Genomic DNA, 21,880 nt, shown 5'->3' on the forward strand with positions numbered 1-21,880 from the left:
GTCACTGCCTCCATTGATACTGTTTGGGTCCATTCCACGGCATGGGCCTCCGTCCTCCACCCGAGGGGTGGGGAAGGGGCCTCTGTGCAGGTGCTGATCTCTGGGGTTTGTCTCTGTTTGAGCTCTCTTGATCAGCATCAGTTCCTTTCAGTTCTTCTGCTCTGGTGTTCTGTGGGCATCTCATGTATCTCTGAGGTTCCTGCCATGGGGCTGAGTGGCTTTGGTGGGATGGAGCCTCTCTGCTCGAATGGAGAGTGAGGGGAAGGGGTGGGATCTTTGTGTAAGTTCCCTGCTCGGAGGTTTCTTCATTCGTCACGATCAGCGTTCTGACACTGGTACCTCAAGGGGCTTTGGTGCGGGTGATCTGCACACAGCTCCCTGTGTCTCTGGGCCACCGGCAGCTCCCACCAGGCCAGGCTGGCCATGGCTTGACACGCTGCTTTGTGACCATTAGACGTTGGGGGAGGGGTCTTCATGCTTCTCTGTTGTGAAATTCTTCTTTTTACTCCTGTTTTTCTCTGGATGTTGATTTTTTTGTTGTCGGTATCTTGGGGAGATTAAACGTTGGAACTCGAACTCTCTTTTTGGTTGGGGAGAGCTGTGACATTCCCCTACTTCCCCATCGCCATCTTGGACCCCCTCGAGTTTTTGCTTTTTTTATTCTGATATAATTTTAATTTATCTGTTGAAATGAGTACTAAAGAAACTAAAGTTATTTCTGGTGCTTATCTGAAAAATTATACTTTAAAATATTCTGTATTCTGTTTGTATAATGCCCATAATCTATTTTATTCTTTCCTAGATATAAGACTTTGAATACTACATTGTTTTATAATATATAGGTTCATTAATAAATGTGTCCTTTCAGATTGCATTCCATACCAAAACAGTTTAAGATTCCTTTTTTACTAGGTCTTTATAGTATATTTCTTTGGAATAAAATCACAATGTTGTCTAATTTTAAAAGTTTTATAAAGATTATGCAATGTAAAGGCCTTTCTAAGGTGAAGATTTAATACACTGATGTCAAACTAACTTTTATTTATATGAATTACATGTATTGTTACACTTGTAATTTTGTAATCAACTTTTTAATAATTGTTTTTCATTTCTTGCATCTGAAGAATGAAAATTATGGAATAATTCACAGATTTTCATATCATCCTTTGCAATTGCCATGTTAATCTCTGTATTGGTGTAATTTTGATATATGTGCTGCTGAAGCATATAATGTCCTCTAAATTTAGGTAGTTAATGATGCAATATTTATACAGGATTATATCCTTGGGTGCCTATTTGTAACAAGGAAACATTATTGTTCCTAACAATGCTACTGATCTTCTTTCCCTAAAATTCTGTGTATAATGGAAAATAATTATATTGTTCAATTGATTGCTCACGTTTGCAATTTTTTTGTCAATGACTATTTTAAATCTTTTTCATTTTAGATTTAATCATACTTTGAAGCATTTTTAGCTAGGACTAAAGGGGATGGCTTTTTCAAGTACTTATTTATCCAACTGAGTTAGCTCTGTGTAGCTAACAGATTCAAAGTAAGCCTTGCTTAAGAGCTACTTCTAAACTTCTGCAGCTGAAATTTTCCCAAATGAAGTCTCATTGGCACAAATGTCTACTTGACACTTTACCATTCTTCCATGTAATATCAGACCAACCAGAATATCTTACCCTGATAGTGTAAATTGTCTTACTTGAACAAAACAAATCTTAGTTCCAAGGGATCATAGAAAGATGAATATTTCAGACAGAACTTTTCAGACTAGAAGGTTTTTATCAAAATATAATTTTTTATTATACCTACCATTTCAAAAGTAGCTAAAGCCAAGAAGGTGAAAAAATTGTTCATATGCATGATTACCTAATGTCCTGGCCTATCTACCTTCCAACCAGGCAGGAACTTAGACTAATGCTTTTCTATCACCAAATATTTTCATAGCTCCAGGAGAAGTCCATATGTTTCTCCTTGATATTAGGCCATAAATTGGCAATGTTTCCTCTTGCCTTCAGTCTGTAAATCTACAAAAGGTAAAGGTTTAAGTCTAACTCTACCAAACACTGAGGTAGAGATAATGGAATAATACTGTAAAACAGAGTTGCTTTTGATACCCTAACCAAAACAGAACAATGCAAAACATGTGCCATTATATTATGTTATATATAGTTATATATTTTATATTTATATGTGCTGATTTTATATTTCACACAGTGAAACTTACTAGAATCAATTGATAATTTGAAAAGTAAATTGATATTTATTTATTCCAATAAATAGAATTGGAATATAAATAATTAGGTTTAGAATATATATTAGAATATAAAAAGTATCAATGCAATATCTTCGATATAAACTTGTGATACCTTCTATGTGTTCATGGTCTTCTGAATTCACATTGTTAAAAATCAATGTTGTTTCCTCTAATCTATAAGAGATTTTACTCTGATGCTCTGTTTATTGTTTTAACTCACTGGTCCCAAACTGTTTTTCTCCATATTTCTGATGCATTCCTACAGATTATACTCCAATTGTAATAATATGATATCTAAAAGACATTATTCTTCTATAGACCCATGGGTCCTAATATCTTATGGCTGAGTTACCTGCATCATTAGATAACAGGGGCAAGACTTCTCACCTAAGCCTACGCAACATGCCAGCAGAAAGTAACTGAAAATCCATCTCAATTTCTCATTTCTTATATTTCAGGGCTCCAATTCCTTGAGAAACAAGAATTAGCAACAAGCAATTGTGTAATGCAAGGCAACTTAAAATGAAAGATGAAGTCACAAAATCGAGAGAAATTACTGTATTTCAAACTGAATTTACAGATGGCCAGCCCATATGAGTGAACAAGATCAGAAAATGTCACAAGATTATTTTTAATACCCCTCCCCTAATGACTAATGTAATATATCAGTCCAGCATAAGTGGGCCCAAAAAATAGTTCCTGTAAGGGTGGATCCGTGATTGATCTACCATGGTCAGGAAAAATTGACTTAGAGGTCAAATGTAATTCAGCAGAACATTAATTGAGAAGATCGGTAGTGCTTCAAAACACTGGTACTTTAGTACAACTTGGTTCTGTGGTATAAAAAGGTTGTCATTCTCAAACCAAACTACATTTAATCTCCTGAAAGTGTATTCCTTTTCAAATAAACTTTTTGAAATCACACTTGCCAAAATAACCTTTGATAAGTAGATGACACTTAGTGACATTACAAGTTTTTCAAGTGTAGGGAGCAAGATACAATAGAGTTGATTTATTTACCCAGCACTAATGTCAAACAGGTTCAAACATTCATTAAAATCTAGAAATAGTACCACGCACCATTTGTGTTGTTCAGTAGGTGCCTTCCAGAAATTTGTTAAATGGATCAGCCTCCCATATTTCAACCCCAAACGTTAGCTAATAAAGTAAATTTTATCACTTAATAAGGGGCATTTTAAAAAGTCATCAATACTTGCCTTATCATATACTGTTTTGTTTTCCCTCTGTCTAGCATAGTAATAAATATGTCTTTAAATCTTGAGTATGGGTACTCATCTGAGATGTGACAAAATCTATCTTCTATTTCTATCATATTCCTCTATAGTAGTAAATGTTGGTTTTCTTCTTTTTCCAAAACTTATAGGAGGTAGAAAGTCTTATTCCATGTAAAATAAAATAATCACACATCATTTTACAAAGCCCTTTATAAAAACTGGTAGTTAAGAATACATTCAAAGCCATTTTTAAACTTTCTTGTTGACTAAAGATTAATCTTCAAATGAATGAGAATATAATCATGTCTAGGTGTTTCAAGTCTCCAGTCTTGCAAATTGTTATTGCAGATGAATGAATTATGGAAATATAAGCTGACATCAGTTCAAGTATATGCAGGATTGAAACTCCATGGAATGTATATAAACCCTTCAAATATTAACAGACAGTTTAACAGAATGACTATCAGGTAGTTGAAACCAGACAGGCATAATAGTAAAGACATAGAATGAATGAAAAATGGAACAAGGGGCAAGTACAGCTAGAATACTCAATCTACACATTTGAGAAAGGAAGTGGTAAATCGGAAATAAATCTTGGGGAAGGGGGTGGTTGAAAATGATAGAAGGAATCACTGTGATCCAGGAGCAATGGATAATTAGGTGGACATATTTAATTGTAAGACACTTGCACAACCTTTGGAAATTCAGTTAAAAAACACAAAAACACATAAAAATCACAACCAAACAGCACTCTCTAGGGAGTATGAATATGACCTCTCAAAAATTTTAAGCAGTTAATGGAGGGAAGTCTTGGTAAAAGCAAACAAAGATGTTCAAAGAGGGCAGTTTGGTGTAGGGGAGGATTCCGAAAAGATTTAAATAGATTATCTAAGGTTATAAATCACCTATATCTGTGCAAATATTATCTTTCTTCTATGAGTTCTCTTTGTCTGAACTGGATACTCCAGTCCTGTACCACAATTGATAGCTTGGAAAGATGGAATGGAAGAAACAAGATGAAGAACCCATTACTCCACTGTAGAGAAAACAATCCACTATTTTTTCTCTCATCTCTCTTCACTACATTTTATTCATACTTTTAGGTCAATTCTTTTTGAATTACATTTTCTTTCTTTATTCTGGCAAAGTAATTGGTCAAATAATTCACTAAAGATTATTTGCCATTTTCTTGATTATGCTGTTTAATTGACTAAGCGAGTCCATTAAACTTTCCTCTTGCATTTGGTTACCATGAAACAACATCTATGTTAATGAGGACAAATCTAATGTAAAAATTGTCTCCACAAAACCAGTCAAAGAAGCTGTGATTACAAATACTTGGCTAACTTTTTTATTTTTCCTATACCTTGAAAGTCTTCTTGTGTCTAAATTGCCCAGAAAAATAAGTACTCCATCACTTTTTGTTTCAATCAATTCTAACCTCAAGGATATATTTTGCTAACAAGATGCTTAGAGGAAACCAAAAAATACTCCATTTTTATCTTCTCACTTAAGACTCTCCTTACATACCATATCAGGAACAGTGAAGTTATTCTTTGCAAAATTATTACAATATAATTTTTTTCTCTTGTTCTTGCATTTGCTCACCAAGATGTATGGAGAAGAATAGAGGTTAATCACCCATTCCTTGGAAGAAAGGTCTGTTACAAAAGGACAACGCTTCTGTGTCCTACTTGTATGTACTCCTCTCAGCTCTTTCCTGATTTCCAATTAAACACAGCTTCTTGGCTTCAAGTCTATTGAAGCCTCACCCACTGCTTCATCTTCATAGTTTCTCTTTTAAAACTCTTTTAAGGGTAGAGACGCAGCTATATACAACCAATCTGAAAAGATCACAAACCACAAAATCTAAAGGAGTTTTATGACTCTTCAGGAGGACGATTGGGAGACCTAGGACTCCCCATGCCAATCGTTTGCTCATCATATTCCTGCCTCGGTTTGTCCCCTTTCCTATTGGCCAATACTCGTCTCTGTAACTGATCTGGATATGACCAGGTGTCAGGAATGGTAGTGGTTAGAGCCCCGTTCTTTTTTTGTCTAGGAGACAACTCCTCTGCTACTGGCACTCTCAGCAATCACTGGCAATCCAATGGCTCATATCCTTTTGCACGTTTGGTACGTGTTCCCCCATTTATTGTTCTGGCTACTAATGACTCTCAGTTTTCCCAGGTTCAATTGATTCGTCCGCGCAGTAAAAGAGCACTAGGATTGATCCTTGCAATCGGGTCCGTAATCATTGCTACAGAGGCTTCAGCTACCACCGCCGCTATATTGCTGTCCCAAAGCGTGTCCACCATGCAACAGATAAACCAGCTCATCCCTCAATCATCTTAAGGGAGGCCTCCTTGTGCTCCAACAACGAATAGACTTGCTCCAAGAACAGATTACGTTTCTTTGATTACAACAAGGAGGACTATGTAATGCTATGACTACTTCTGTCTGTCAGCTTTCCACTCCCGCACCCAATTTCACTGAACTTAGTAACTACATCAAAGGCCCTTGGTCCCTTAAGTACTTAAACTTCACCCAAAACTTGCTGCATGATCTTACCCACCTAAACCAGACCACCATACAGCTTATTCCCGCTGCCTCCTTTTTAGAAGATGTGCTTTAAAAGTTACAACAATGGTTTTTGCCATCCTCTCTGGTCATCTGGGGAGGCCTTGCACTTGTAGGGCTTACTCTCCTAGGAATTATTAAATGCTTGCACTCCTGGCAAAAACACCTCCAACAACGGGTCACCATAATGATGGTCCTTTTAATAGAAAAGGACAAAATTGTGGGTAGAGCCGGTCAGATCTGGTTGAGTCAGCTAGAGTAGCAGTTGAAGCACACTTCCTGCTCATAGAGATGTGACCCACAGGCACGTCTGCCTAGCTTGCAAGCCATGAACTGTCCATGCTCCGTACATGCCCCTGGGGGCCCAATCAGTGTCTGTCACCAAGCAGTGCCCATCATCAGCTCCCCACTAAGTAATTGGCTGGGAAGGACTCAGGAGGTTGGGAAACCTGGGGCTATAAAATCCTAACCCTTGTGCAGAAATAAACCAGACCTGCTTAAGCCTGTTCTCCTAACGTGTGTTCCTTGAGTGCGTCGTTCACACTTACCTCCTGCCAGAGATCTAGCCCTACAATGTAGCAATGGGGGAGGCCTTATAGTCCTTCACCTTCATTAGACTTGAAGCTAAGAATCTGTGATTAGTTGGAAATCAGGCAAGAGCTAAGAGGAGGATAGAGAAATAGGACATAGGAGCATTGTCCTTTTGTAAAAGACACTGTCATCCAAGGTATGGGTGATTCAACTCTATTCTTCTCCATACATCTTGTTGAGCAAATGAAAGACGAAGAGAAAAAAATAATCTATTGAAATATTTTTGCAAAGAATAACTTCACTGTTCCTGATATGGTATCTAAGGAGAGTCTTAAGAGAGTAGATAATAGTGCAGTATACTTCAGTTTCCTCTAAGCATCTTGTTAGCAAAATATATCTTTGAGGTTATAAGTGACTCATCCAAAAATTGGTGGAGTACTTATTTTTGAGGGCACTTTAGACACAAGAAGACTTTTAAGGTAAAAGAAAAAAGAAAAATGTATAGCTAAATATTTGTGATCACAGCTTCTTGGACTGGTATTTTGGAGACACAGTTTTACATTAGAGATTGTCCTCATTAACATTGATGCTGGGTTTCCGTGGCAAGGGGGAAGTTTAATGGACTCACTTGGACAAGAAAACCGATGATAGAAAAAAATGGCTAATAATATTTAGTGAATTATTTTGACCAATTACTTTGCCAGAACAAAGAAGGAAATATATAATTCAAATCACTTGACTTAAACTTATGAGTAAAACTAGTCAATAGAAATGAGAGAAAATGTAGAGGACTGTTTCCTCTCCAATGGTGTAATGGGAATGGGTTCTTGATCTTGTTTCTTCCATTCTATCTTCACAAGCTATCAAGTGTGGCTCAAGACTAGAATATCCAGTTCAGACCAAGAGAACTCACAGAAGAAAATATTTGCAGCAGATGTAGGTGATTTATAACTTTAAACAATCTATTTACATCTGTTAAAAATCCTCCTCTACCCAAAATTGCTCACTTTGAACAGCTTTGTATGCTTTTCCCAAGATTGTCCTTCATTAACTATTTAAAATTTTGAGAGGTCATAATCGTATTCTATAGAGATTGATGTTTGGTTGTGCTTTTTGTGTGTTTTTGTTTTTTGTTGTGTTTTTTCACTCAATTTCAAAAGGTTCTGAAAGTGTGTTACAATTAAATATGTCCATCTAATTGCCCAATGTTCCGGGATCAGAGTCACTCCTTCTATCTTTCTCAACCAACCCCTTCTACAAGATTTATTTCCGATTTACCACTTCCTTTCTCACATGTGTATATTAGGTATTCTAGCTGTACTTGCCCCTTGTTCCATTCTTCATTCATTCTATGTCTTTAATATTATTCCTTTACTATTATTACCATTATTTCAACTTCCTGATAGTCATTCTGTTAAACTGTCAGTACTTTGAAAGGTTTATATACATTCCATGGAGTTTCAATTCTGCATATACTTGAACTGATGTCAGCTTATATTTTCATAATTCATTCATCTGAAGTAACAATTTGCAAGACAGGAGACCTGAAGCACCTAGACATGATTTCATTGCCATCCATTTGGAAGGTTAATCTGTAGTCAACAAGAAAGTTTAAAAATAGCTTAGAATGCATTCCTGACTACCAGTTTTTATAAATGGCTTTGTACAATGGTTTGTGATTATTTTATTTTACATGGGATAATATTTTCTACTACCTATAAGTTTTGGCAAAAGAAGAAAACTAAAATTTACTACTGTAAAGGAAAATGATAGAAATAGAAGACAGATTGTATGTTTGTCAAATCTCTGATGAGTACTCATATTCAATTCTTTAAGTCGTATTTCTTACTATGTTAGACAGGGAAAACATAAAACACCATATGATAAGGCAACTATTCATGACTTTTTAAAATGTACTTATTATGTGATGAAATTTACTTTATTAGCTAATGTTTTGGTTTGAAATATGGGAGGCTGATCTATTTAACAAATTTGCGAAGCCACCTACTGAAAAACACAAATGGTGGGGGGTACTATTCATACACTTTAAGGAATGGTTGAACCTGTTTGGCATTAGTGCTGGGTAAATAAATCAACTCTATTGTAACTTGCTCCCTACACTTGAAAAACTAGTAACCTCACTAAACATCATCACTTGTAAAGTGTTTTTTTTGGCAAATGTGATTTTTTAAAGTTTATTTGAAAAGGATTATACTTTCAGCAGATTAAATGTAGGTTATCATTTGTTTGAGAATGACAACATTTTTATACTACAGAACCAAGTTTTACTGAAGTACCAGTGTTTTGAAGCACTAAAGATCTTCTCAATTAATGTTTTTCTGAATTATATTTGACCTCTATGTCAAGTATTCCTAGCATTGGTAGACCAATTATGGATCTATCGTTCAGGAACTATTTTTTAGCTTGCTGATACTGGACTGAAATCATTCATCAATCATTAAGAGAGGGGTATTACAAATAATCTTGTGACATTTGTGGACTTTTTCATTCATATGGGATGGTCATCTGAAAATTGAAAGTTTGAATTACTGTGCTTTCACATTTTGTGATTTCATCTTGCATTTTAAGTTGCCTTGCATTTCCCAATTGCTCACTGCTAATTCCTGCATTTCAAGGAATTGGGGCCCTGAAATATAAGAAATGAGAAATTGAGATGGGTCTTTATTGACTTTCTCTTGCATGGGCGTAGGTGGGAACTCTTGTCCTTGTTATCTGATGATGCGGATAACTGGGACCTGGGATCCGAGGACCCATGGATCCTGTGGAAGAATAATACTTTTTAGACATCATATCAGCAAAATTTGAGTATAACAGTAGGAATGCTTCAAAAATATGGAGAAAAACAATTTGGGACCAGCGAGTTAAAACATTAAACAGGACAGCAGAGTAAAATCCCTTATAGATTAGAGGAAAACATTGTTTTTTTTACCATGTGAATTCAGAAGACCAAGAACACGTAGAAGGTATCACAAGTTTATACCAAAAACATTGCATTGATACTTTTTATATTCTAATATATATTCTAATCCTGATTATTTATATTCCAATCTATTTATTGGAATAATATAAATTAGTCAAATTATCAATTAATTCTACTAAGATTTACTGTGTGAAATATAAAATCAGCACATATAAATATAAAATATATAATTATCTATAATATAAGAAAATGTTTTTCATTGTTCTGTTATGGTTAATGTATCAAAGGCCACTGTTTTAAAGTATTATTCCATTACCTCTACCTCAGTGTTTGATAGAATTAGAACTAAAGCTTTACCATTCGGAGATGTACAGCCTAGAGGCGAGAGGAAACACTGTGATTAAAACACTCCCAATTTAAGGCCTAATAAGGAGGAGAAACATATGGACTTCTCCTGGAGCTATGGAATATATTTGGTGATAGGAAATCAGTGGTGTAACTTCCTACCTGGTTGGATGGTAGACAGGCCAGGACATTAGGTAATCATGCATATGAAGAATTTTTTCACCTTCTTGGCTTTAGCTACTTTTGAAATGGTAGGGTGTAATAAGCAGTTATATTTTGAAAAATACCTTCTAGTCCGAACAGTTCTGTCTGAACTGTTAGTCTCTCTATAATCCCTTGTAACTATGATTAGTTTTGCTCCAGTAAGACAATCTATGCTGTCAGGGTAAGACATTCTGGGTGGGCTGTTCCTACATGGAGCAAGGGTAAAGGGTCAAGGAGACATTTGTGCCAGCAAGACCTCATTTGGGAAATTTTAAGCTGCAGATGTTTAGAAGTAGCTGTTAAGCAAGGCTTACTTTGAATCCATTAGCTCCACAAAGCTAACTCAGTTAATAAATAAGTACTTGAAAATCAATCACCTTTGCACCTATCTATAAAGGCTTCAACGTATGATCAAATTTCAAATGAAAATGATTTAAAATAGTCATTGACAAAAACTTGCAAATGTAAACAATCGAACAAACAACATAGGTTTTTTCCACCATACACAGAATTTTACAGAATTAAGATGAATAGCAATTTTGGGAACAATAAGGTTTCCTTGATACAAATAGGCAACCAAAGATCTATGCCTGTCTTAAGATTGCATCATTAATTACTTAAATTTACAGGATAGTACATGCTTCAGCAACAGGTCTACCTGAATTACAATACAGAGATTTACATGGCTCTTGCACCAAGATGATATGAAAATTTGTGAAGTATTCCATATTTTTCATTCTTCAGATGCAAGAAATGAAAAACAGTTTTTAAAAAGTTGATTACAAATATACAAGTGTAATAATATATGTAATTAATAGAAATAAAAGTTAGTTTGACATCAGTGTATTCAATCTTCACCGTTTTAGAAAGGCCTTTACATAGCATAACCTTTACAAAACTTTTGAAATAAGATAACATTGTCATTTTATCTTAAAATGTTTCTATATGGAATGCAATCTGAAAGGACACATTTATTAATGAACCTATGTATTATAAAACAATGTCAAATTCAAAGTATTATATCTAGGAGAGAATGAAATAGATTATGGACATTATACAAACAGAATACTAAATATTTTAAAATATACTTTTTCAGACAAGCACCAGAAATATCTTTAATTTCTGTACTATTCATTTCAACAGATAAGTTAAAATTATTTCTGATTTAAAAAATTACAAACTCTATAGAAATCACTATAGATGTATACAAACAACTCGAATATATTTTGACATCAAAGTCAGGCAATTCACTTGGAAGAATACCATGGAATCCATGAACTTTTAAAGTAAGGTATTGCTGTTGCTTTGTATTGTGAAAATATTTTCTATGGACACATAGGATGGACTGGCAATTTTGAAATTTAAGAAACTTAACTGATCCATTAGGTCTTAGGAGAACAATTTGTACAGCTTTCCACAACTTCAAAGAGGTAGTGATACATACTTACCCTTTTGGCAATATCAAATGCAGTTTCTTCTAAGTTGTGCTTCAGACATGGCTTGATATAATGGTTCAACAGAAGGAGATCCAGCGTATCTTTGCTATATCTATTCCCAGCAGCAAGATGCAAGGGGGTCAAGAGGCCTTTAATTTGGCCATTGGTATCTGCATTATGATGAAATAAAGAAGCCACTCTGTTATTATTCCATGTATAAGTACTGTTCAGGAATGTCCAGACATTCGCAGTTATTGCATGAATATCTGCCTTGAGCCACCACCTCATGGACAATGTCTAAGTGTCCACTGTAGGCTTCTCCATAAAGAGGGTTATACTCATCGTCATCCCTAGTAATCACATGAGTGGCCTTTTTGGAAAGTAGTCTCTGCACTGTAGTAAGGCGATTATTTTCAGCAGAACAAAGAAGAAATTTGCTTGGATACTATTTCATTTTTTTCTTGCAATTGATACCATTTCTCACTTTTTCACTTTGTTCCTCAACTTCATCAGAATTGCCTAACCAGAGACTTTGAGTGCCAGTGAGAATTTGCTGTCCATGTATTTCCCCAATAGTTCACATTGGATGAAATGGTCGGAAAAATCCGGTGAATTTTCTGCATCTGTTTATTTTTTCACTATTATTTATTTTCTCTTTTTTCATTTTTACTATTCTAAATTATTCTAACTGGAGAGTAGGAAATTGGTAGAGAGCAGAGGAAAGACTTTCCTCCGTATTTAAAGGTACAGACTGAAATGAGGACCAGTGTTGTCTTCATGTGCAGCTTATTCTAAGAATGAGAAAATAGGAAATAATGTCTTCTGTGTAAATGAATTGGGATATGGCAGAGCAGAAAGTAAAATGATGCAACCAAAAATATAAAAGCAAAATAAATTAGGATAATTATGGAGCAATCATATTACCTATGAGAACCATGAAAGGGAGAGAGGAAGAGAGAGACAGATGTGCAATGATCTAGCTAGCCACAAAATCCATCCCTCTGATCAAATTATAGAACAAATAATTTTATTTTTTAAAAGAGATGGAAATAGAATTTAAGATCAGATGTCTCCATTGTTTTTAATTATATTCTTATTATCTTAAATACTTGTACAAGGGAATTTTCATTCAACATATCAGTTTTTTTAAGTAAAATGGATCTTTATATAACTTTTCCACACCCTTCCAAACCTCACCCCACTTTAATTTTTTCTAGTTTCATACTATCTGCATTGAATATTATACCATCACTCTCTTCCTCCATAACTCTCTTTATTCCTTCCTTTTGACTTCCACTCACATATTTCAAGTGATAGTTTCCTGGTCCTCATTTTGTTGGAGTAAAGTTCAATTTTATAAGAAATTACACCTTTGAAATACTCCTCTGCAAATAGCATGCTTTGGTTAATATTTTTATGTAAACTTGTATAAATTTCTAGCTTCCAAATATGACACAGAATATGGGTCCTTTGTGTGTCTGGCTCTGACTTAGTTCACTTAATATATTTTTAGACGTATTCATTTCGTTGCAAATAATGTAACAGTCTTCAAAATGGATGGGTTCAATCCAATTGTGTATATGTGCCACACATTCTCTAACCATCACTCTGCCAAAGGGCATCTGGGCTGTTTCTGTAACTTGGCTACAGTGAATAGTGCAGCAGTGAACATGGTTGTGAAAGTGATTTTACTGTAACCTTTTGGAAGAATTCATCACTTCCTTTGTGGGAGCAATCCTCTAGCCAGTTTTCCAGAATAAGAACATCCCTCCCTTCATCTTCATCACAATGTATTGCAAGTCCTCAAAAACACACTTACTCCTACAGGTCTCAATAAGCTAAAACCACACTGTGCCCATATTCTTTCAATACATTTTTTTCATAATTGTATATATAATTTAGTGAGAACCTTCTATATACTTTCCTAATGTGGGAATGAGGGACAAGACAGAGTAAACGTACGAAATATGCAACTTAATTAGCTATTATCATATTCAAAATCATGTTCAGCTCTAATTCATAACCTCACATAATATTATTTTAATCTTTATTTGATTACTTCATCTAACCTGTAAATTATGTCAGGTGAGTTAAAAGCAAAGGCAAAAAGTGTGGTTTGATTTTGACACTCATGTGTGAGGTTGCACAACATGGGCAAATAGATGGATTAGAATTAATAGCTCTTATCCATTTTGTTAACGTAGAGATGGTTTTCCCAAACTGATTCTCGAATTCGTATTCCATTGAACAACAAGAAACATGTGATAATTTCCTTTGTTTTGCTCCTTATTAACTTTTGTTTCCATTTTATTTTATAATGGATGATTTCATAAATGTACTGTAGATACAAAAATATGTTAAAATATTTCTATCCATATGCATTGATATATACATACACACATATATTATGCAGGTTATAATGATAATGTATAATTTCAGTAAGTGTACAATTTACTAAATTATTAAAACTATCGACGGCTCATGCCTGGCATCCTGGTTACTCGGGAGGCTGAGATCTGCCGATCATAGTTTGAAGCCATCCTGGGCAAGAAGGTCTAGGATAATCTTATCACCAAACAACCAACAGAAAATCAGAATTGGAACTGTGGTTCAAAGTAGTAGAGTGGTAGCCTTGAGAGAAAAATCTCAGGGACATCATCCAGGTTCTTAGTTTAAGAAGTACAATCTACCCAAATAAAATCTATTTAATTTACACCTGTGTAATTAAAGTATTTCCATCACCCAAATGCACAACCATGCTCATTTGCAAGGTAACTCTGTTTTGTCTGAAGTACCATAAAATATTTTCACTTAAGTTGAAAGCATTGAACCATGGGTTCATTCTATCACTCTAATGCATTTTTCCACTCAAATCTTACAATTATTCCAATTATTTAAAATCATAGCTTTTTACTTTAATACCCAAATATTAGAGTTTGAATTGAGTGTCGTGTGCCCCCTAAATGGGTGTTTTAACCGCTTTGTCATTTCCCCAGTCCTAAATTATCCTGATTATTTTTCAGATCCTTGTGTATGACCTTGGGCTCAGTCCACGTTATGTTATACTTCCTGGAATTTAGAATAACAGGTGCATGGTATTGTGTACAGATCTTTCTGTCCACTCTGGGCTTTAACCTCTATCCTCACAAGGGTAGACTCCCATGTAGTCAGGATTTTCATAAGTTTGTCATAGCTGATGTTTTTTTTAAGTCTTTGCATTTCCTGCAGGTTCTTGACTACTGAATTAATTTGTTTTCTTGGGTTGTTTTGTTTCATTTGAATGTATGTGTTGAGTTGTTCCTCACTTTTCCTTTTATTCCTTTCAATCGAGTTCTTACCTAAAATGCTGAGAAACCAATTCTTCTTTTTCATGATAGTCAAGGTGTACATGATTTATTCCAAAGCAATTTCAGTAATATTTAAACATCTTCATATCTATGGATGGTACATAAATGATAAGTGCTGCGACGGGTCTTTTTATTTCCACAGCAGTCTTTGTCATGCACAGACAGATCATGAAATATATGAAGGTAATAAAACTACAGATGCAAGCAAAGAGAAGAAAAAACTATTATTAATTTTTTGACAGAGGCTTGAGTTCTAGTGAAAGAAATACGTTGCTTGATGCAAGATTTCACAAAATTGTATTGCTAGGAGGAAGCTAAACAATCATCTAATTCTACAGAATTGAGGGAGAAGAATCAAACTCCTGAATAGTTTACATATGGGTCAAATAAAAGCATGCTTCTAAAAAGAGAGTTGACTTTAGAGAAACATGATGAGTTCTATGTAAATAGGTGCTTAGCTGATTTTGTTCATTTGTAAACTAATAGAGGGAAATAGGGTACAGCATGGTAAAAAATGAACTTCGCATTGAAATACTCGTGTGTGTGTGTGTGTGTACATGCACGCGTATACACGCACGTGCATGTGCAAGTGCTCATTTATTCATTCATCATCCCTAAGCTTCTGTGTCCAAGGATAGTGGTTTACCACTTGAGCCATTGTTCCACTTCTGACTTTTTGGAGATACTCGCATGTATTTTCATGATTGGACTGGCTTTGAATAGTGGTCTTCATATCTCAGCCTCCAGAGTAGCTAGCTAATCTTACTCAGCCTCCAAGTAGCTAGTTAAAATTGGGCCTGTCCTCTATACTTCACTGCTCTTTTATTCTTGTCCTGAGGTGTTTACATGCCTAAGTCATATATATGTCTAGTTGCTTTAAGAAATACTCTGGCTGCTTGGCACCAGGGGTTCCCATCTGAACTCTTAACTACTGAGGAAGCTTGAGAACACAACCCAGGCCAAAAGTTTAGTGGACTTCCTTCTCAATCTATAGCTGGGTGCATTGGATCATTTCCACCATCCTGCACTATCTACAGGTTAAGATTGGAAGGACTGCCGAATCCAGGACAGCCAAGTTAGGAAGCTAGACAATTTGGTGTGCAACTCTTATGTCATTGATAATGAGAAGTCTAAAAAGTCAGATCAGGTGCATGTTCTTTTGAAAGGGAACCCCTATCCTAAAATTAACCATTGATATGACACCAGTCTAACAAAAACAATACCCAAGTTGAACACAATTTCCCACAACCAAAATAAGCATATACTTTAACATGCAAAAACTTAGTACAATCTTCTCTTTGCTCTAAAATCAGCTTCATCTAATTATCATATGATGTGACAGAATAGTTTCTTCATTAAGCTGATTATATATTTTAAAAAAAACCTAGAAAATTCTTTCTCACATATTAAATGCAAACTAATGGCAAATTGCCTAAGTTCTTACCTATTTGACTACCACTATAAATTCATGTTATGATTATTATTAATGGTAATATATTCAGATTTATTAATTTACTTTGTAACAGTTATTAAACTTTTGGCTTCTCTGCTGAAGTTGAAGTATTTAAATAGTATCATCAAATTATATTACTTGGGTACTTAGGGCAGTTTTTTAAAAAGTTTTAAACCAATGGTTTCTAGTAATTCTGGTTTTTTTTGCGGGGGGGGGGGGGTCCTGTCGTGGGACCTGAATTCTGGGCCTGGGCGCTGTTCCTCAAGGCTAGTTCAAGGCTAGCACTCAACCACTTGATCCACAGCGCCACTTCCAGCTTTTTTTTTTCTGTTTATGAGATGCTGAGGAATTGAACCCAGGGCCTCAAATATGCAAAGCAAGAGTTCTACCACTGAGCCACCTTCCTAGCTCTCTATGAATTCTTAATTGGTATATTATTTAGTTTATTTTTAATTTCAATTTAATTTTATTGTAAAGGTAATGTACAGAGGGGATACAGTTAGTTAAATAAAGTAATGAGTACATTTATTATGGAAGGAACATTGTTATCTCTTCCATTGATTTTTTTGCACACTCAAAATAAAACTACTGATGCTTTTCCTGTCGCTATTGACCAATGGGTACTTTTCTTTCTTCATGCATTTTTTATTATGAAATTGATATACAGAGGGCTTACAGTTATTTAAATCAACTAAAGAATACACTTCATTTTATTTTCTAAATTTCAAATTTTGAACTTAATTATTTTCTTTTGTTTCTTTAGGGTAATTTTTTTTTCAGAGTTGTAGGATTAGTTAATTTAGTTTTGCATAATTTTAACAAATGTAAATTATTCAGAGATATATTTTTGCTTTCAAAATAGTTAACATGTGACTATTTAAAAATTATTTTCTTAAATTTTATATGGTTGATGAATTTAAATAAATTTATTTTCTTATAGTTCTAAACATATTTGTCCAGGTAATGAATACTGTATTTTCAAGAAGCACATACTTTATTAAAAAAGGCTGCATTACATGGTCACTTTTTGGAAATATTTATACTTGAATTAAAAAAAACTGAGCTGGGCATAGTGATTTGTGGTTTCTATTTTCTAACTATGGTGGGAAGTGTAAATAGGGTTTGTAATTCGGGAGAGACTGGGAAACTATGAGAACTTATCATAAAATTTCCAGAGTGAAATGATTAGAGATATAGCCATGCCTAGCAAGATATAGAGCACCTGGTTATTATATTCTAAATCTTGAGTTAAAACACCAGTAACATCAATCTTTTGCCAAAATAAAAGGATACATGTTTCAAAATGTTTATTATTTAAAACTTGTTTGCAAATTTCTCATGTCTTTTATTTCTTAATTTTCAATTTACTTAATCTATAAGAATCCAAGTATCTTGTGACTGTTTTATTTCTACTAAACTTTTAAATAGTATGAGCAATATTATAATTTCATATATTAAAATACTTTTACTGTTTGTGATAATTTGCTCTGTTTAATATAATAATAAAAATATTCCAAGTGTGTGTATGTGGTGTGTGTGTGTGTGTGTGTGTGTTTATGTGGGTTTTTTGTGTGTGTGCTTTGTGTGTACTTTGTAATGCTTGGGAGATCACACAATTGCTTCACATATGTTAGGCCAATGTTTTATCACTGAACTATACTGTCTATTTGTAATACAAATAGTGTTTTAAGTTATGACTTCTTAAAAGTTTCATTCCTACTATGCTTTTTCAAAATTAAATATGATAAAATGTGATCCATCTTCTATCCACATTAGCAATTGTTAGTTTTATTCTTTCTCTTATTTCTTTGGAAATGAATTATATTCCTATTACAAATTTTTTACATTGTAACATCTCTATACAATGCTTTGTTTTCTATTTTATTTTTTCCATATTATCTGACTTTCAGTCCAATGAAGAAGGTAACAGATTTTTCAAAAATAAATTCTTAGATTTATGGTCCATAGATTTTGAAAAGGATGCTATGAGATTTTATGAAATAAAAACAGAATCTTAAATGTTTGTATTGGCACTATTGCCTCTCTAGATTTAAAGAATAATCTTAGACTACTACCTCAATCCTTTGTTTGTGTGTATGTATGTTGGTCATCGGGTTTGAACTCTGGGCTTGGGCGTTGTCCATGTGCTCTTCAGCTCAAGGTGAGCACTCTACCGCTTGAACAACGGCAAAACTTCCGGTTTTCTAGTGGTTTATTGGAGATAAGAGCCTCATGGACTTTCCTACCCGGTGGCTTTAAACCACCATCCTCAGATCTCACCCTCCGGAGTAGCTAGAATTACAGGCGTGAGCCACCGGCACCTGGCCTACCTGAAACCTTATAAAGAATGATTATCAAACTAAATGTGAGATGTAAAAACCAATAAGACATAAATGTAAAAATTCATGACATCGGATTAGTAAAGGTTTCTAAAAATTTGACATGGAAAACATTAGTGGCTAAAGAAAAGCAAGAACTGGATTATATCAAGTGATAACCTTTCATAATTCAAAGGACACTATAACAGAAACAAAACCATATCCAACAGATAGAGGGCATATATTTGTTAATGCTACAATGTTAATGCTACAATGATTCTGAAACTTAAGTATTTTTTGGGAGGGATCCGGTTGTGGGGCCTGAACTCTGGGCCTGGGTGCTGTCCTTCAGCTCTTTAGCTCAAGGCTAGCGCCCTACCACTTGAGCCACAGAGCAACTTCTGGATTTTTTTTGCTTATGTGGTGCTAAGGAATCGAACCCAGGGCCTCAGGCATGCGAGGCATCACTCTACCCCTGAGCCACCTTCCCAGCCCCTAAAACATAAGTATTTTTATATCTTCTAATTCTATATAAATTTTTTTCCTGAATAGTATATTTCATTAAATAACATGCAAATTAATAGTCAATAGGAGGAGCATATGAAATAAGCTCCTTTTTAATGTCTAAGAAATAATAAAAACTCACTAATAAGTCCATAATATAAAAAGAGGACGCAAAATATAGTAATGCATTTGTGGAGAAATTGATATACTTCTAATAGTGATCGATTTGTATAATACTGCAATCATTTTAGCAAATAAGATTTCAAGTCTTCAAAAGGTGAAAGAGAATTTTATAGGATCCAGGCATTACACTTCTATGAATGTATTAAACAGAAGTAAAAAACTTTTTTTGGATAGAGATTGTAATTAATTGACAGTGAACTTGAATACTATGTGTGAGACCCTGGAAATGATCCCCAAAAACAAATTTTGAAAACACACTATAGAGGTTGTATGATGGGCAAATTCCTGTAACTGAATTTTATATCTATTTTTAATGTCTGTTCTAAAATTTACAGCATTTCTATTTGAAGGAATGCAAGTTTGTGAAAATCGGGCTTTGAAAACCTATGAAGGCACAATTCACTTCCAAAGCATTAAAATGTATACAATAAAAGGAGATAATATATTGTAAGTGAATTGCATGTCAGGAAAAAAAACTATTGTTAAAACTTCTTCACACAAAATGCAGAATAGATAAAAAGATGTTTTTGGCGTTGGCTAAAAACTCTTTGTAAACTACTGCATTTAAAGCAAAGATGTGATTTCTGTTTATTTTGAGGGTATTTTGTCCGTGTGTGTTTATACAGAGATAACTCAATCCAAAAGTATATGTGATAACTGGAATACCTAGGAATTATGCATCAATTCTAATAATTTTTTATTATTTTTATTGTGAAAATACTGTAGAGATGGGTTACAATTACATGGGCAAGATAATGAGTACATTTCTTATCAAGCATTGTAGCCTCCCCCTTTGTTTCCCCTTCCCATCCCTTCCCATCCTCCCCCTGTCCCCCACCCAATACTCCCCGCTACCCCCCTCCAAAGTTGTAAAGTTCATTTTTCGATATAACGACTTGTACATCTCATTGTTGCAATGGGTCCACCTGTATCCCTAATGTTTTCCCATGGCTTCTCTTATTTGCAATATCTAGTATATGTCTGAGTCAAGCAGAAAAGGTCAGATAAGGTGATGTTAGGGAAATGAACCCTAAGATATGTATTCAAAGGTTTTCTTTTCTTTCATGCGATTGTTTCTAACACATTTATGATTATTTCATTGTTGCTTTGTATTTCCCTCCCCCACAGTATAACCCCTGCTTTCACTGTATTTGATGTTGGTATAATTTGTGGAGGGGAAGGGGTAAAACTTCTAAGTAAATGAGAAACTTTTCTGGAAGAAACTTTTAGCAAATGACAGAAGACACAAATCTATGCATCTGCATTTTATGAAAGTCATATGTTACATGCTCAATCCAATTGCTTATCTCTAGTTTTCTAGGAAAAACGTATTCTCAAGATAAAAGCCAAAAGCAGTGAAAAGAACAAAATACACAATCATCTTGATTTATTTGTGAAAGTAACAAATGAATAAAATAATTCCACTTAAGGGACTCTAATATTAGCGTATGTGAAGATGTTCCTAAATGCCAATATCCATTAAATTTTTGGAATTTTAATTTCTACTAACATAGGAAAACTAGAACAAGAAAACAAATATAGACTTAGAGTGAACCAGCCTTGAAATAATTTTCTTAATTGTTTTGAAATTACAAAAGAATTGATACTCCTTTGCTTTGGAATTCATTTAAAAATATTTATCACTTATGATAATTCAAATACTAAGCAAGAGTAATTTTATATAATTATTATAAATATCATTTTATTACTATTGTAAAATAGAATAAAAAAACCAGTCCCAATATATGATGTACCTATCATTATTCTTAACTTCTAATCATTAACTAAATATCTTAAACAATCTAAACAGTCATGTCTTTAACATAGCCGTAAATATTCTATACTTTTTTACTTAACATTTTCCAGGGGTATGTATTCATGTTTCTAAGAAATGTTCACAGCAGTAAAAGATGCTTTTGTGAAATTAATGTGATACATTTTTTGTTGTGGGTGTTGTTTTTAGTGGTTAATTGGAGATAAGAATCTAACAAGTACTTTTCTGTCTGGGCTAGTTTCTAAAACAATTCTAAGATCTCAGCACCCAGAATAGCTCTTATTATAAGGGTGAGTTACCGGCACTTTGTTTCATGAAGTATTTTTTAAAATTTTAATTATATGTTAAGTTACTTGTTTCACTATGATGTATATCATTCTACACATGAATTTAGATATATTTATATATTTCTGAGGACAAATAATCTCTAAAAATATACTATTCTACACATAACATTTATATATAGAGAGAGAAGACAGATATATATATAGAGAGAGAGAAGACAGACTCGCTCTAAAAATTTTATGCTACTATTTTTGAACTTTTTCATTTCAAAGATATACAGTCTATTTTTCTAAAAGTTTCCTAGAATAAAATAACTAATATTTCAATAGAAAGAGTTTATTACTTTCAAATGAATTTTAGATATACACATGATATTGTAGTAACATTTACAGTATATTACTTGAAAAGATTCTGCCCAAACTCTTAAATATTTGATTGTAGTTAGGGGGAGAGAGGAAGTTAATTCATAGTGATTAGGAA

General features: G+C 34.1%; 1 pseudogene; it reads right to left on the reverse strand.

Annotated features, from left to right (window-relative positions):
* Window positions 1–1,128: 1,128 nt before the first annotated feature.
* On the reverse strand, window positions 1,129–1,227 carry LOC122116465 (annotated as a pseudogene).
* Window positions 1,228–21,880: the final 20,653 nt, after the last annotated feature.

Source organism: Dipodomys spectabilis, unplaced genomic scaffold, assembly GCF_019054845.1.
Source record: "Dipodomys spectabilis isolate Male_0828 unplaced genomic scaffold, ASM1905484v1 ptg000135l, whole genome shotgun sequence".
In the NCBI taxonomy this organism is placed as follows: domain Eukaryota; kingdom Metazoa; phylum Chordata; class Mammalia; order Rodentia; family Heteromyidae; genus Dipodomys; species Dipodomys spectabilis.